This window comes from Aythya ferina, assembly GCF_964211825.1.
Source record: "Aythya ferina genome assembly, chromosome: 3".
Taxonomy (NCBI): Eukaryota; Metazoa; Chordata; class Aves; order Anseriformes; family Anatidae; genus Aythya; species Aythya ferina.
In genome coordinates, this window is record NC_140298.1 from 57,681,352 (window position 1) to 57,699,443 (window position 18,092).

Genomic DNA, 18,092 nt, shown 5'->3' on the forward strand with positions numbered 1-18,092 from the left:
TTCTTCCCCTTTCCAGGCCAAATACAAAGAATCATACCAATCCTCTTCTCTACCATCTTGTTCTCTTTCTCTGTCACTTGAAAGGACAGTAGGAGAACTGCAACAGAAGAGACTTTGTATTCAGGAGCATGGATAACTCAGGATCATGGGTAAATCAGGCTGACGTCCCCTAGACTGACAGTTGCCTTCACATGGCGTTACATCACTGCACTATGCACTCATTAACAAGGTGCTGTCAGGAGCAAGAAGCTAAGAGAAAGGAAGGTATAAATCATGTTTACAAACCACATGTGTGATGTCTTTCAGTCGGTTTGCAGTCTTTCAGTAGGTCTATTTAGTATTCTGTACATCTGCTTAGGGTTTTGGTTTTTTTTCCATAACATTTCCTATCATATCAGCTACAGAATTGCCTACGTGGAGGTATCCATAAATTATACTGCAGCCTAGGAGCTTCTAGTGTGTGAACAAAAGGCACAAATGCAAATGCAAGATATTTAATTCACTGTTTGTATGTGATGTTACCCAGGTGCTAGTGACATCCTTCTGACCAGTGTAGAGGCACAAGGGACCAACCCAACATACATTTTTAATGTGATCAGCTGTGACAGCACATACACAGAGCAGACCTTGTGGCCCTAAAGCCATCCTTTTGGAACACTTCTAGGGGCCCAGAAGAAATGGTTTAATTAATCTTCTTTTTTTCAGTATTGTGGCTTTTTTTTTTTTTTTAATATAAATTATGTACACTGAAAACCTGCCAATTATAGCAAATTAAGGGACTTGGCAAGTGCATCCCTTGGAGACAGATGGTAAATAACATTCAGATTCTGAGTTGAAATAGGGCTAGCGATTAACTGGTACAGGATAGAAAAACAGTCCAAATAAATTAAATAAAAGGGTTTGATATGAATGCAAGTAGTGTAGGTTGCTTTTGTGTGTGTGTGTGTGTGTGTGTGCATGTGATAATGATGGCACCAAAAATATTGATGATTCAAAATTAATATGCTGCACCCTCTGAGTGGCAGCAGGATTCTAGATCTTTAGCACAATTTTAAAAACCAGTGCCAGTTGTTTATTTTGCTTTCACAAGACTGCAAACAACTGTCATATCACCCTTTCTGGAAGATCAGTCAGACAAAAGTGCAGCTTCACAATTAAGAGAAAGTGCTCCTACAAGTAGAAGAGGAACACAGGCAAAAATTCAGAGGAAATGATGCTGTGGTCTCCTGAGATGCAGGCTGGTACAGTGCAAGAGTGGAAGTACACCAAGAGAGTGTATTTGTTTCTAACTTGAGCTGCAAATGAAACAGGAATGATGCCCTCAGCCTGTCCCGTACTGACCATTTCTCCATTTTAAAAATTCTCTGCACCTAGTGTTCAGAATAAAGTTGCAGTCTATGGCACAAAAAAGGTAGTACTGATCGGAAATGCACTGGGAGAGCTGCAAGAGCGTAGGAAGATCTAACAACACCTGCATGTTCTCTGTCTGTGAACAACGATTATTACTAACCTGTCACTCTCAGCAGCATTAAAATACACCAAATCTAATTTCGCTTTAAAAATGCAAAAACACAGAGAGTATTTTTTTGTTTTGGTTTGGTTTTGTTTTGTTTTTGATTTTGTTTTTGTTTTTTTTTCTTTAAGTAAGCAGCCAGAGATAAAAAAGATGACAAAGTCAAGAGTGTGTTAGTCATTTAATTCGTACTCTGCTTAGGATACTAAATTCAGGAAATGACTCAATCATTGCACACAATTACAGCTATTTTCAGACCATAAATGATGCAGTACACCAATACTGATGCAAAAACATACCACAATTAGTTCCTGCAAATGCTCTTGCAATAAGACATCATATCTAAGGGAGCCTTCAACCTAATTATGGCAACAGAGTATGCCTCAGGGCACACCTCTATATATGATTTCGTTATTCTTGCAGGATGACCTGACAATGATGTCACCAGAGTGCTACTTCACCTTGCATGCTCCCAAGTATATTCTAAGAAGGCTAAGTGCTCTTATACATGTTTAAAGGATGCATTTTGCTTCAGCTGTTAGAAGCACACAGAGCAGTCCAGTTACCAGTCTCTTCAAAGTAATATTTGCATCCAGGAAGACTTAAAATGGAATCAAGTTTACACGCTACTGAGAAAAAGAAGACAGGAAGTAGCAGATGGAATCTCTTCCAAAGATTGGATTATTTATTCAAGAAAACTTGACATGTCACATAGTGACTTTTCTCATAAACAAGAGGCCAGAGCTTTAAAGGGAAAAAGTAGAATCACAAGAAAAATCTGTATTCCACTTGTTTAGTGTCTGATTTATGAAAAATTGAGGTTCATAAAAATTCAAAGTAAAGTTTAAGAGTTATATCTGAGGTGCAAGGGACTGCCGACCTGCTGCTAGATTCATTAGGACTAGGACTAGGGATGATCTTCAGTTTTATCTCAGCTGCCATGCTGATATTATGTATAACATAATATATGTTAATAACATATAATATATATTTTTATATATATATAATGTATATTATAATGTATATGTTATCTAAATTATATAATGTATAATATATATATATAATATATAACAATGTATAACATATGTATGTTAATAAGAGGAACCACTATTCATAAATCCCTCCAAAATAGAGAAATAGGAGTCAGATCTTCAAGTAAGGGACCCCAGTTTTCCCTTGAGAATATTTTCATTGATAATTTTGAATACATTTTCCTTCTTAGTTTTAAACCCAGTCTACAGTATGTAAGGTATAATAAGGTTTTCCTTGTGTTAGAAAACATACTGTAACTCAGATTAAATCATTGTGTAGAAAAAATCAGACAAAAAAAAAAAAAAAAAAAAAAAGTATTCATGTTCAAAGCTACAAATATTTCTGAAAGCTTACTTTTTATTGTTTAGATTTTCACTGCTTAAAAATTCTGTATTTCCAAAATTCTGATTAAAAATGTACACACAAGATGCTTCCAATTAAATAAGCTATCTTGCTATTCAAGATTACTTCAAAAGATCTAGAAAGTACTGACTCATCTAAAAATTAAAACATTTCTGTCAGATTTGTGAATATTGCTTTAAAATTTCATGAAAAATATGGAAGTTCAAGTTTTTTAGTACTTCAACTACATGTAAAATTGTTAATTGCAAATTTCTGTTTCTGGCATGCTAATATATCAATGTGCCTTAACATGTTAATTCAGTTTCACTTAGGTCTTTCCATATATGATAAAAGGAAAGGACTAAAGGTTTGTGCAGTGTAACCAAGTTTATCCTGCAGAAGTTCACAGTCTCCAATATGCACCAGTAGAGACTGGCAATATCCCCTTCAAAGTCTACTCTGTTTTAACCCATTTGATGAAACAATGTTTAAGGAAAAAGTAGCCTCTGAAAAGTAATTCAATGTTCAGAGAAATAAGGAAAGTTAAACACAATCTGAATAATAATAATGTTACTTTAATTTCCATGGGGCAGCAGTAAGATAATTCTAAATATTGTATAGGCTTTTCTTTATACAGGGGTAATATATTTAAGTAGTCATGTTAACTATTTTTCTTGGTGGTGATGGTTTGGGTTGGTTGGGATTTTTTCTTGTTAAAGGAAAATATTTTATAAGATCAGGAAAATAATGCATGAGACCATCAGAGGCAGGGCAGAGAGGGAGTGTGTTCTTCCGAGGGAGAGAACAAGATCACATTTGCTGGTTAAAGGCCAGAAGAGGAATTCCGGAAACATAAGAACAGTTTTGTTAATGTTATTATATTTGGGGTGTTTATATACATATCTGGCTGAATGGTCAAGAACTGGACAAATACGGCAGAGCAACAATTCAGAAAGTCATTTTAGCTCTGACTAGTTGTTTGTTTAGTTTAGTTTAGTTTAGTTTAGTTTAGTTTAGTTTAGTTTAGTTTTAGCTGTGGTCATGTCCCTTTTTCATTTTACACGAACATGATTTTTTCTTTGCATATGCATAACCACCTGAATGGCTGCTCTTCATGTGAATGCCAGTGTTCCATTTCCATTCAAACAACAGTGCTTAATGTCCACTATTTTCTAGGCTAAAAAGTCTGGGTTGCCCAAAAATATTACATGAAGCAAGAATACTACATGACTTAAGTAACCAGTCACAAACTAAAACAAGGTAAGTCAATTGAATAAAATGCATTTGTATGAATTGTGTGGCAAACAGTTTGTATTAAAACTTGCGTTATTAAGCATCTGAAAATGGTCAACATTTCAACAACATAATTTCAACAACATTTTCTGAATTCCAGGAAGTACAAAACTGGACAATTTAAAATACTCAACACATTTTTGGTCCAGTCTTAATTAGTATTTAAAGACATTCAAGCTGGAAAAGATAACATAGCTAAACCTGTGTTTTCCTGGTTTTTTAGATTGATTAGTTGAATCTGACAATGCAACCCCTATATCAGAGTTTTATTGCACTACCTTCACTCCTTGCTCACCACAAAGAGATGGTCACTATCTTGAATAACTGATAGTTCAACAAGATAAAGGAAAACAGCTGGCTTCAAAAACCAGATGGGTGGATCACATGGTAATAGTGAGAGCATAATTAACATAAGCATCATCAGTCACAGCACACCAGCTGCCAGCAAACCTGCACACACCGCTTTTGTGTTGTTTTGGCTTCTTTTTCAGGAAGAAGAAAAAAAAAAAAAAAAAAGGAAAAAGAAAAAAAAAATTCTTTAAACAAAGTTCAGACTCTCAAGAAGGCTTTTTCTGCTTAACTCAGTACTCTTGCCGAGTACCTCTCCAGCTGTGTGAACCCTGGCCCTGCCACAGCATTATGTAAACTATTGATGAGCTCTCTGAAAAGATACAAATCTCAGCCTGGTCTGATGATTCCCCTGAGCTGTGAGAATTAGATTAAAGCAGGAAGCCAAATACACCAAAGGGGAAAAAATATGAGACTATGATTCCTTTGAGAGAATAATGGAAGGAACTATATCACAGCAGTGCAGAAAACAATTTCACGGCGTAAATGAATGCAGAAAAGAAATCCTATTGCATTCCTTTTGTGCTTGGACGTATGTGTTGCCTCTTGACCCAAATTTCAGGTGGTTCCCTTAAAAGTAATTTAAGATTTTCGTTAAGGATCTAGATGGTCCTTATGAATATTGTCCTCTATAGGTCACTGACCTGGGAATGGTTCAGATGTGCAAGTCCAAGTGAGCTCTCCAGTCATATCATGATTCCTGCTGGAATGAGACCTAATTATGCTGCATTCTGCTTCTCTGTTGTATCACTGCTTTCCTTGAAAATTAACCTGACCATGGTACCCTTAACAGCCTAATGTGGTATAGCCATCCTGGACACATGCCAGGATGATGAGGGGAACAGGATCCTAGAACACATTGCAACACATATTTACTTCATAATTCCCCCCTATCCAAAAGGTTCACTGTTATACATGGATACATGTATTAGGATCATCCACCAGAAAGAGTAGACAATAACTAAAAGTGTAAGCAGATTGGCTTCTTATTCTACATTATTCTGTTTTAAAGAGGTTTATATGTGAGTGTGTGTATGCTATATTATCTATTGCGGGTAGATCATAGACACTATGGTAAGTCAATATAGTGTAAGTCAATTCTCATGGAGTATGACATAATGTAATCGAACCAATGCAATCCTACTGAACAACTAATCATAACCATTGACTAGAATAATGAATTTAAAGCTTCTCGACTCATTTTAAAAAATATATTCTTCTGCTGTTTTCTCACATTTATTTTTTATCTTCCTTATTTAGCAGAGGGTTTTAAAGAGATGTGTCAAAATATCATAAGATAAGTTATTTTGGTATCAGTCAAAGTGGAAATGAGAACTTTCAGTTGCTTATCTTAAGGTACTATAATTAACACACGTTTGTGAAGTTCATTTCTCGCTTATCTAACAAACAGTACAACTGTGAAATAAATACTAATGAAATACTACTGAAAATAAAAAAATATCAAGAGTTTTTCCATAACTTGCTTCTCTCTTAAAAACTGATTGACTGTGATTTGCACAGTCTATGCCCTAGTCTTTGGAAACATACTCTGCTGCATTATTTTGGGAAATATAAGATCGTACTGGAACATTATTTTTCTGTCATTAATGTAGCTACTCTACAAATGTATTAGAACTGGTTCGGAGGTAAACAACTTAGGCAGCAATATGAACCCCAGGCTAAAGAGGAAACAGCTCTAGCCTAATTTAGAAAGCATCAATCATTACACTACTGAGTAAAAGAAAAGAACAGTCTGCAATGCAGCCGTTTCCAGGTATCCCATCATAATTTAAACGTTTATTGTACCTAAGACTATCATGCCACTAGCAGACACAGTGTCATGGTTTGGGCTGGAACAAAATTAATTTTCTTAATTTCAGCTTGTGGGATGCTGTGTTTTGGATTTTTGTTGAGGGTGCTGGTGATAACACACAGATGTTTTTTGCTTGTTGAAGAGCAGTGATTGCACAGAGTCAAGGACTTTTCTGCTACTTGTGCAGCCCTGCCAGTGAGAAGGCTGGTGGTGCAAAAGGAGCTGGGAGGGGACTCAGACAGGACAGCTGACACAAACAGGCCAAAGGGATGTCCCAAACCAAGTGGCATCATGCTAAGCAATAAAAGCTGGGGTAAAGAAGGAGGAAAGGGAAGATGTTCAGAGTAATGGAGTTTGTCTTCCCACAAAACCATTAGGTCTGATGAGCCCTGATGTCCTGGAAGTGGCTGAACACCTAGTAGTATAGCAAATTGATTCCCTGGCTTGCTTTGCTTGTATGCACAGCTCCTGCTTTACCTAGTAAACTGTCTTTATCTCATCCCATGAGTTCTCACACTTTTACCTTTCCTATTCTCTCTCCCATCCCACATGGGGAGAGTGACAGTGGCTGTGTAGTACTTAGATGCCTGCTGGGGTTAAAGTACAACACACAGAAATGTTTGCTTCTTCATTGCAACATGTTCGTGTTACATTATCATACTATGAAAAGGCTTGTATTCACCTGAAATATTTCACCTTTATTCAAATTGATGATATCAGTAATATTGGTTGTACAGTAGCTGGCCAGCATTATGTAGTTTCAAAGAATTCGGTGCAAACCTTTCAAGAGGGACTAGGTATGATCTTTCCCAGGATTTTTTTATTTCTTCATACATACTCCATGCAGTAGAGTCCACTGTAATACTGCAAACCACTTTCCTGCAACATTTGTAATGAAACTTAGAGATAAGCTCTCTCTTTGATATAGCAACAGAAATAGAAGAGAAAGTTGTCAAGGTCAGAAAAGTGCACCCTCCATTCCACCAAAGGGAGCCTTTAAAAGAGCAATCCTAAGCCTTTGTAGATATTTCAGAGTTAAGAAAAAGATCTAGATGCAGTAGAGCCCCAAAAGGCAACCCAATACTTATATATGGACCCCAATACTCCAGAGGTATATTTGGCTGTTGTTTCAACATTGGTATTAAATATAAGAAGAAAACATAATTCTGGCTCTGACTGGGATCTAAAAACACTAAGCTATTTACAGGGCTGCATGGGCTTGCATTTAGCAATGTTTTCAGCAGTGCATTCTGAAAATAAGAGCTGAATATTCTAATGGGGGTGGGGAATGCAATTTTTATTTTTTCTTGAACTTCACTGCAATCAAACCAGAAAATTTTTACTGTGGTTGACGCTTCAACTTATTTCAAGGCATTTCCTTATTGTCTTTCATTCCCTCTTTCCCCACATTAACATTCAGTATGCCACCAGCCTATTAATAGATTGTATAAGCATGCACTGCAGACATATTCACTAGCACAGTTGCACATATGGCTGTCACTCCATGTTCTGCACTCAAGGATGGATTCTTGCAGAAAACATTTCTACCCTCAGACTTCTACTGGCCAATTTAACATCTTCCCCAGATCAGAGACCCTTGCTGGCACCTCCAGGGGCATGTTTGGGCCTATATACATGCTGGCTCCATGAATATTTAACAGAGAAATAGAGAAGAGACTTACTAGTGATCCATCTGTTAAGCTGCTGGAGCTATACCAGGGACCCATGAATTGGCTGCAGGCTTCTTCCACAATACTGCCAAGGTTCAACAGATAATTTAAGGCATTCAGTTGATCCACTGCCCAAAGCTGGCTACTGCAAAGAAGAGTGGCCACTGTGCATAGCTGGTGACAGCTTTACTACTGAATAAAGCCAAAGCTACCACTGAAATAATCATCTGTGGCTAATAATAAATAGTAACCTTACATTGTAATTTTTAGGATAAATTTAGGATGTTTCTGCCCTATTTAAACTATATAAAGTATGCTTCTTGCCATCTGATTTTAGGAAAACTAGGTATTACACTAGCATGCCACAAACTTACTTCCATACCCAATGCTGCATAACGGTATTTTGGGAAGAGAGCATGGGATGAGAGGGACAATAGCACTACAGATGAGTGCAGTATGTCATCTGTCACACAATGAAAAATGCTTCTTGGGAAGAACATCGGGATTTCTAATAAATCATTGATGGCTCATAAAAAAGTTGAATCAGTTTCCTGCAGAGCATATCACTCCTGTGCTGACATGGAAGCTGCAGGACAGCAGCTAAGTTTCCTCTCTTCCTTGCATGAATATTAGATTTTGTTTTCATCCTTTAAAATTAAAATGATCTTGTCCTTTAAAAGTCAAGCAAGACACATTATTAGTTTTCAAACAAGTTCAGCAATTTAAAAAAGAACAGTTAGAAGAAAATAGTTAGTTGTTCATGATACAATAGTTTTGATTTTAGGTTGGGTCTGTCTGCATTTTCCTATTTTGTCCTTGTCTCCTTCTCCCAGCTCACTGCTTTCCAATAGACTCATTCAAGGCTGGAATAACACTCTAAAGTTTTGCTCAATTAGAAATTTTTTATCTTGTTTAAATAAAATTCTTAACAAATTAAGTTAGTTGACACCATATGAACTGGATGTCAGCAAATATGAGAGAAGCTCTCTGTTTGGTTCAATGGCCTCCAGCCATTTATAAACTCTGTAAGGCTAAAATATAACCCTGTCTACTATGTTACAGTGTTGAAAAAAAAAACATATTTCTCTGCTCTGACTGCAATTGGCAGCATCATGTGAGCTAACTCAGTTGTTAAAACCATGTCTAAACACAATAAAATGCCCAACTGCAGTAAAGCCCTTAAGTACCATTAAACAGACAGAGTAGTTAGTAAAACAAAGACTGTGGTTTGATAGCACCATAAATCTGTATTGAGGTCTCCAACTTACTGGTGTGGCACTATCATGCACAGCTCTGCTCTGGTTGAAACTCACATTGTGTAAAATTAACCTTTTTTTTTTTTTTTTTTTGGCAATCTGTTTCCATACAGGTATTGGTTTTTTTTTTTTTTTTTTTCATTACTATCTGGTCCATGCCAATGTTTCCCTGGATTTGACAATTTGGTCTAGTCCTGCTACTCCTGCTCTGCATCTTCAGAAGATGCTGGATGCCACCAGCCTTCTCTAGCTATTAACTCAGAGCTTCCACTTGGCACTTGGCTGGTTTTTTTGTTTGTTTGTTTTTCTCACTATGGCTCAGCCTTTCCTGAACATGGACTCCTGCTCCAGCTGTAAGTAGTTAGAGCTTCAACACCCAGCAGCCGACACAAGCCATACTAGTTTGTACATGCCATGGTTTTGCTTTTGACTGTTTGGTGACTTTGCTTTTCCTGAAGTTCTGTCCTCTGGGATGCAAACAGGAACTGTTGGCTCTTCCACAGCTTTGGCAATGAACTTTAGGAAATGGTCTGTCATTCCCTTCTGCACAGATGCTTCAATGTAGACTCTAAAGCTACCTGGAACAAGGCAGGCCAAGACTAGGCTCCACATGAGACCTCAAATTAATGGAAAGAAGAGACAATCTGGTGCTGCAAGATTACTTTACCTCCAGTAGGAAGCAGTCCATAGCACATGAGGATGACCTTTAATGCTAGTTCTCTTTACTCAAGGAAGAGAAACATCCCAAGAAAAACACAATAGGGATATACAGAGTTTGGATCTTTTGCTATTACCTATTACCAAGATCAAGCAATTGATCAGTTTGTCACAGGCTAGAAAATGAAGTCTTCTTTATGGTTGGGAAACTTTAATATAATTTTCTGGGGATGCAGTTAGGCCCTGAATTCTTTGCCAAAAGACTAAGTGTTGTTCGCTGAAAGTCACTCTCTTGCAATATACCTCACGAAAAGCTTTCTCAACAGAAGCATCCTACAGTTTGGGTGTGGGAACCACTTTAGGTGAGGACACAAACACTCCATACAGTCTTCACACTTGATTAGGCTGAAACCATAAGCCAGCATTTTAGTCTAAGGGCATCTATACATGTACAAAATAAAAAATCTCAGTGACAATTCATTAGTCAGGAACTCATTTGGTGAAATAAAACCAGTCTGTATTCACATTTCCCCTCCTGGATAATTACCAATCATATGTTACATCTCAGAAATATCATGCAAGACTGAACTGGAGTTCAAAACATTGATACAGCATCCACCAGATGGTCCCCAATATATAAAGTTTCTTTCTTGACCCTGTGTGGGTTGCTTTCCCTGACCAAGAATTCAATATTCATCTCAGTCACTGCACACAGTAGTGGTATCAGCTGTATTTGGCCAGACTTCTACTGATCATGTAGAAAATAAGTTTCATCATTATGCCCGGTCATGCCCATTTTACAGACACTGGCACAGGCTTTGGCAGAGAGCATCATCCACCCCTTTAGAAATCTACAATCCAGCTTTAGCTGGATTAAAGCTAGATTTGGCACAGTGAACCATAGCAGGACAGGTGCCTAAGATTCATAGGGTGAATTACATGCTGCAAAAAATAATCTCTTTTTCATTGACTGCAAAATATGAAATTATATGCCTAAATTTTAGGTGGTTGTAATCAAAACAAGTTGAATCCCACCAATTCCACAGGTTCAGAGAGCACTGAAGTTTCTAAACAAGACTGTAGGAGCAGAGAAAACTAGCAAATCCAGGCAAGAAGAAAAGCCAGAGTGTGTCTCCTGGTGAGACTCATTGCAAACAGAGCTCCCATCTTTTTTCACCACTGCCTGTCTGATAATTGGATAGAAGGTGTCCTGCTGATCCAAGTGACCCTCTGGATGCAGGTTTTGGCATACATGACTAGCCAAGGACATCCATCCCATTTCACAGTGGCTGCTAAACTCAAGCTGGCTTTGAGAAAATTCAGCCCTGGACCCACTTTGTGCTACCATTAGTTTTAATCACTGGTGTCTTCTCAAAACAGTCCAAGATCACCTGGAGTCATTGCTGTATGACAGATTTGAACTTATCCTGAAGCCTGCAAGCTGCTAGAGATAAATGGCAGTTTGAAGTGATTGCTGCGACCAGTCCACATCTTTACTGCCAATATGCAACATTTGCAAGAAGCTGCATGTACCTCCAGAAGCCAGGCTTCTGCATGCAGGAAACACAGTCTTTACCGTACCAGTCATATGTGTGTTGATTGTTTTGCAGCAATAAACAGGCCAGACCATGCTGCTTGACATATTGTGGACAGTCGAGGTTGCCAGCATCCCATGCACATGGTTAGACGGGGATTTATAATGCTTCCACTTCTGGGACGAGGCTTGGAGTGTGAACCAATCATCAGAGATCTTCCAATTCAGAGGCACTGTACCGGCTGGCACCATTTGTTGCTTACACAGAGCCTAAGATCATCAAATAAGCTGATAGTCCTTCCAACGACTTCTAGGACAATCCTCTTAACACCCAAAGCACTAGCTGCAGAAATAATACCTTCAGAGCCCTCCTACAAGACTATGAGAAATTTTTAGTTAATGACAGACATACCTCCCAGCATTAAAAAGCTTGCCTTCTATGGTTGTTATCACAAGTAACTAACTTTCTGAGCAACTTCTGAAGGTAGACACAACCACAGTAAATCTCTGATACTGCTTGATGGTCAAAACCTGCTATAACATCAAGGCCCAGATGAGTGAAGTTAATTACATGGCAGTCTCTGAAAACCCTTCCAGCTTTCTCCATCTGGAGACCCAATTAAACAAAAACAAACAAGCTTTGTAAGACATGTAAGATAAAACATTTAATGGTGAGAGGCATGTGAAGTCAAGGTTGGAGTTAATATTGACGGTACAGAGCTATTCCAATATTTCAGTCACTATTACATAAAGCTGTATAGCTTTGACCCCATAATAAAAGTCAGTGTTTTAATACTGAATTAGAGGACAATTAGTTTTACAGAAAGAAAATCTAAGGAAAAGATATTATTGTTTATATTCTTAGTTGAAAAAAAGAAGAGTTTATGCATCTATATAGGCAATGTTTAATATTTCTGATGAAAATTAAAACAAGCAACACAGTTTTGAGTCTCAGTGTGGAACAGTATGATGGAATCTGATCACTGTAATCTAAATACATCCTGTGAACAGGCATTCCTGTGGGAGGGCTGCATGGAACACCAGCAATGATAAACAGGATGATGCACAACACATAACTCTTTGCTTATTAAAAAAAAAAATCCTTTCATAATAAAATTACCTAATTCTCTCTCTTAATGCTTGCAGTCCCTTCCACTACCCCAAAACATCATCTTTCACCTAGCTTTCTCATTTCTCCTGCTACACATAAACCATTATGTGGCTTGTCTGACTGAGAGCTATGCTGTCCTGAGCAGATGCTCAGTACATGTGTGTTGTCTGGCCACTGAGATGCTCTCAGAATGGATGAGGGACTCAACTCACACAGGATTTCTCCCCATATGTTCTTTACAGTTTCTATCTAGCCATTGCATACCATCTATCCTGGTGATTTTTTTATCCTTCTACCAACACTTCTTAAGTTGATTAATGGGTTACACAGCTACTGGCCAGGAAAGATTTGGGTTCTTGGGAGATTGCTTGTGGGAAGATTACAGACAGAATAGATGAAATGACTGATAAGTCAATTTCTTAAGGAAGCTGGGCAAAATATGTAAGCCAACATAAGATCATGTTTCTTCTTCATGATCCTTTTCTAAGGATGTAGGCACTTGAAGAAAGCAGATTTCTTTATTAAAGACATTCTTCAGAAATTAAAGTTGGTGTGCACCTCTACTGCCAAACAAAACAGGACCACTCACTGGACCTGAAGCTAAGCAGTATGTCTTGGCTGCAACCACACTGCATAACAATTGGCCCTTTGCCTTTTTTTTTGTTTGGATTATATACTAATGTCTTCTAACTGCAGATTCCAACAGAAATGGCTAGTGCCAGACAGTCTGTCTAGGGAGGCAGCTGTGACCCTGTAGACAAAGGCTTTCACTAAAGTATCCATGAGAATTTCTACTGTCATGAATATTAGGATTCCTAGTGGACAGGTCATCTCTTTTGCATGTGCTTTAGAAGGCAAAGATATACATTAATAATAAATATGTCAGTCCAGTGATGGAAAACTCTTAGGGACAGTAGGGAGTAGGGACTTTGTTGTTGTGTGTTTGTTGTTTTTTTGTTGTTGGTTTGGTTTGGTTTGGTTTGGTTGTATTTTTTTTTCACAGCATGCAGGAATAAAGAACTCAAAGTTCCTCTGGAAAGACTTTAATTCTCATCACCACTACTTCCCCACACACAAACAGACATAGAACAACTCCTCTCAAAATTCAACCTGCAGAAGTTACAGGGGATATTTCAGAGCTTTACAGAAGCAGCATCCAATCTACTCTCGGGGAACAGAGCCCCATTTTGTAAGACCACGCTGCTTGCCTTAGCCTATGTCAGGCTTCCATTGAATGGATGGTGTCATCCAACCCATCCTTTGCCTGCCCGATCTCAACAGGCAAATCAGATGTGTGCTTGTTTTCCTAAGCCTCCTGCTTGTACCATACCGACCTCCAATATGTGACCCTAACACAATATTGTAATATACATGTTACCATGAATTTTAATGGAGTTAGAATGATTCTCCACTTCCGCCAGCATCTCCAATGGTTCTTAAAGTCATATATAAACAGTTTAACACTGTGGTGTTTTTAGAAGGAACTGCTGCAATGAAAGATTAAAAAATCAATCTTTGCTTTTCTTGCTTATATCCTCTTCCAAAACTTTATGAAGAAACACTGAAGTGATGACAAGGAAAATATGTATTCCTATTTCTGTTAGGGTGATGGAGGGGGAGCAGGTGAGGATGTAAGGAGTAGAGGGATTTTTGTAAAGCAAAACTGTAAGGTAGATAAAGACATGAGAGAATGTTGGAGAAATTTATCGACTATGTTTGTTTGACAAATGTTTTCTATGTCAAGTAATACATTTGATGAACAACCTAAAAAAAAATGATTGAATGCCAGAATAACTGATTTGTCAAACATATTATTTGATGAAAAATGACCATTTATTGACTAACAGTTGGCCTTTGTTAATCAGATCTTGAAGTCAAGAAAAATTCCCTCAAGGCCAAATCCCAAAATCTTTCATTGGAACTATAAGATGCTGCACACCAAAGTACACTGCTATGCAGTGCAGTCAAAACAGTGCCATTTACATAATGGGAAATGCACTGAAAATGAATCTATGCACTTGGCATTCTTGGCTTTTTGGTGTCAAGAATATACTTCAGTGGTCATTCTAAATGTACAACCTTTTCTTCCAAATATCTCCAAAGTTCATAGAATCATAGAATCATAGAATCATAGAATATCCTGAGTTGGAAGGGACCCTTAAGGATCATCAAGTCCAACTCTTGACACTGCACAGGTCTACCCAAAAGTTCAGACCATGTGCCTAAGTTCACAGTCCAATCTCTTCTTAAATTCAGACAGGCTCAGTGCAGTGACCACTTCCCTGGGGAGCCTGTTCCAGTGTGCAACCACCCTCTCTGTGAAGAACCCCCTCCTGACGTCCAGCCTAAATTTCCCCTGCCTCAGCTTAACCCCGTTCCCGCGGGTCCTGTCACTGGTGTTAATGGAGAAAAGGTCTCCTGCCTCTCGACACCCCCTTACGAGGAAGTTGTAGACTGTGATGAGGTCTCCCCTCAGCCTCCTCTTCTCCAGGCTGAACAGGCCCAGTGACCTCAGCCGAGTTCTGTCTTTCCAGTTGCAAATGTTTGTACAAAATACAGCTATTAAACTGCATGAAAGCAGCAATTATGAGGACACTCACCATCTTCAAGCATTTGTTCTTAAGAGTATAGACTCCACTGGCACACAGGAACTGTTTAGACCAGGAAAAGTACACAGGGGACAAGTAGAATCACCTAGAACTGTGTCAGCTGTACCTATAGTTGTCATAAAAGCAAATTATCATTTTATGTATGGATTTAATCAACAGTGTATTGCATTTATCACTGAAATCGCTCAAGCTTTTAATGTTTCTGGCATTACTCCTGATCTTTCCAGACAACAACATATCAGTTCTGGTCAGTTTCCCATCATGGTCATATATAATTTGCAGTATCCAAGAGAAATCTTTCTTTCCTGTTATTGATCTTCATTTGATTTTTTTCTAAGAAAAGAGTATGGAGAGAGAACACAACCTTACGAGTGCAGGAAACTAGGAAGTGAATGATGGGAAATTAAATGCCAATGTAAATGTTCATGAGATTGTAAACTATAAGGTATGCCTTGATTTACTTTGGCTTGTATTTTGCCAGTCCATCACTCTACTCCTCTATCTATCTTCATTTCATGTTAATGAACAGTGCTAATTTTGGCAGCCCTGGACAGCCCTAAGAAAAATGTGCTGTGTAAAAGCTGTAGGTGTTATCATGTGAATCATGTGAAAATAAAACCAAACTAGAAATTACTTCAATAACTGACACTGCCTAAAGATATGAAGAAATCTTGCACTGCCATCTAAACCAGAATTAATATACTGTTTTACTGACTTCTCTATCTAAATAGAATCATATTACACTCTGAATGCATTTGCTTATTGAGATGAACTCTTCTTCATTCAAATTACTGTAGAGAAAGAAGATTTATACTATTTGATTGCATATGAACACTAACTCTTCGGATTATTTGCTTCTGTTCTGACCATACTTTTCCTGTGCATGAATGACAGTTTAGATTTACTGTATACTATTACTATTGTCATTAGGAAGGCATGCAAGGACAATAGGCATCCTGCAACTCAACATTCAATCAGGAATACACTTGGGATATTTCCTATGTGTGACTGCCTTTTCTCCCTGCCCAAACTTTATAACCATTGCAGGAGGTCAGCTGAAGAAGTCAGAAGAAAGGTACTGATGTAAATTGTACTTGGAAAGAATATTTTACACTAAGCAACTTGTTGTAAAAGAGACCATCAGATGTAAGAAACATCTGACTGGATGGAAATCAGGGAATAAGAGCAAAATAAGTGCCTAGTTGCAGATATTTTGATGATCTGATATCATTTGGAAGTATGTCCTCCTAGTAAGAATAGTGTGCCTAAAATTAACAGCATTAATATAAATTTTACATGGGGTATATTGCTAAATCTTAGAATCATAGAATCAATCTGCTCCAACCATCCCCCTATCATCAATATCACCCACCAAACCATGTCCCTGAGCACCAGGCCCAACCTTTCCTTAAACAACCCCAAGGACAGTGACTCCACCACTTCCCTGAGCAACCCATTCTAATGCCTGACTGCTCTTTTTGAGAAGAAATGTCTCCTAATTTCCAACTTGAACCTCCCCTGGTGTTTTGCTTCCCATGTTGCAGTTGCAGGCAGTACTGAAGGTGCCACTCAGCAGCAGTGAAGGAGAGCAGGCACACAGCAGCTGCTTCAGTTTCTCCATGCTCTCACCTCCCCCAGCTTGAAGCCCCCAGGATTACACCATATATGTCCTGCTTAGGGGGAGTTTGGAGGATGGAGCTCATCTCCAGACCCAACATTTGAGGGCTGCTCCCTCCTGACCTGGCACTGAGGGGGCTGGAGAAGCCCCCACCACTCTCTCCCACTTTCTGGAGGGCCCTGGAAGCTTCTCCCCACTCTCTCCAACCCTTCTGGGCACTGCCTGGGGCAGACCCCATGGCTGGGAGCAGACCAGGGCCTGCCACACACAGTCCCTCCCCTCCTGGGGATGACCCCACTGCAGCCCCTGTGCCATGGCCTCACTTCCCTTCTAGGGCGCAGCTGCACTTAGAGAATATACAGCCAAGTGAGATTTCAGTGCTTAGGCTACAATACTCTCTTTGCTCACATTTCCTGTCCTTTCCTCATCTATTTCTTCTTTCTCCAGTTCTGTCTTTAAACTCTCTGTGGTTTGGAGGGAAAGCACCGATAGCATCTGTAACTAGGACCCAAGGCAACCCATATTACTCATGCTCACAGGGACTGATTAGCCCTGAGTCAGTGCCATCCCTGGCTCAGCCAGCCTACAGCCCTCCACAGTGAAGCATCCATAGCAAGAAGAGGTCATCTCCCACCCAGAGCTGCGCCTTCCTGAATCCTTGTCTCTGTGTATTCTTCCCACTGTTACACTGTGTGCCATAGGAGGCAGAGGTTTCACCTTACATTGTAAGCAGGGAAGAAGGCAGAGCTGGTAGTCTGTGTCTCTACACTTGTACCTGGATTGGTGTCCATCACCAGGCATGGTACTTCTGGCTGTCATTTCTCTTAGTACTCTTGTCACTCTTGTCACCTAACACACCTGCACTGTGATCAATACAATTTTTACATGAAATCAAAAGCATTGTAATGAAAAACAAGCTGTAAGATAGATTCACTGTAGTTGAATGTATATGTAAGGAAGATTTTGAAAGACAATTTGAGCTCTTTTGCATGAGTTCATGGAAACAACTTTGAAATGTTTAAAGGTTCAACAGAATTGCTTTTGGTTTGGGTTGGTTTGTTTTATTAATAACACCACAATTATGAGGGGAAGAGAGGAAAAAAAGAAAAAAGAAAAAAAAAAAAAAAAAAAAAAGAAAGAGAGTGCATCAGTCACCAAACTCCTTGTGTTGTAATGAACCATCACATCATCACATTTTAGGTGTTTTTGGTGTGTTTTTGTTGTTGCTGTTGTTGTTTCGTTTTTGGTTTAGTTTAGTTTGTTTTTTTTTGTTTGTTTGTTTTTTTGTTTTGTTTT

General features: G+C 38.6%; 1 long non-coding RNA gene across 1 annotated transcript in view; it reads left to right on the top strand.

The window, feature by feature from the left end:
* Positions 1–18,092, top strand: part of LOC311435176 — a 50,624-nt gene that overhangs the window by 10,191 nt on the left and 22,341 nt on the right. Inside the window, exon 2 of the long non-coding RNA XR_014691977.1 lies at positions 4,064–4,147. This is a non-coding gene — a long non-coding RNA (uncharacterized lncRNA). The remainder of the gene's footprint in view (positions 1–4,063; positions 4,148–18,092) is intronic.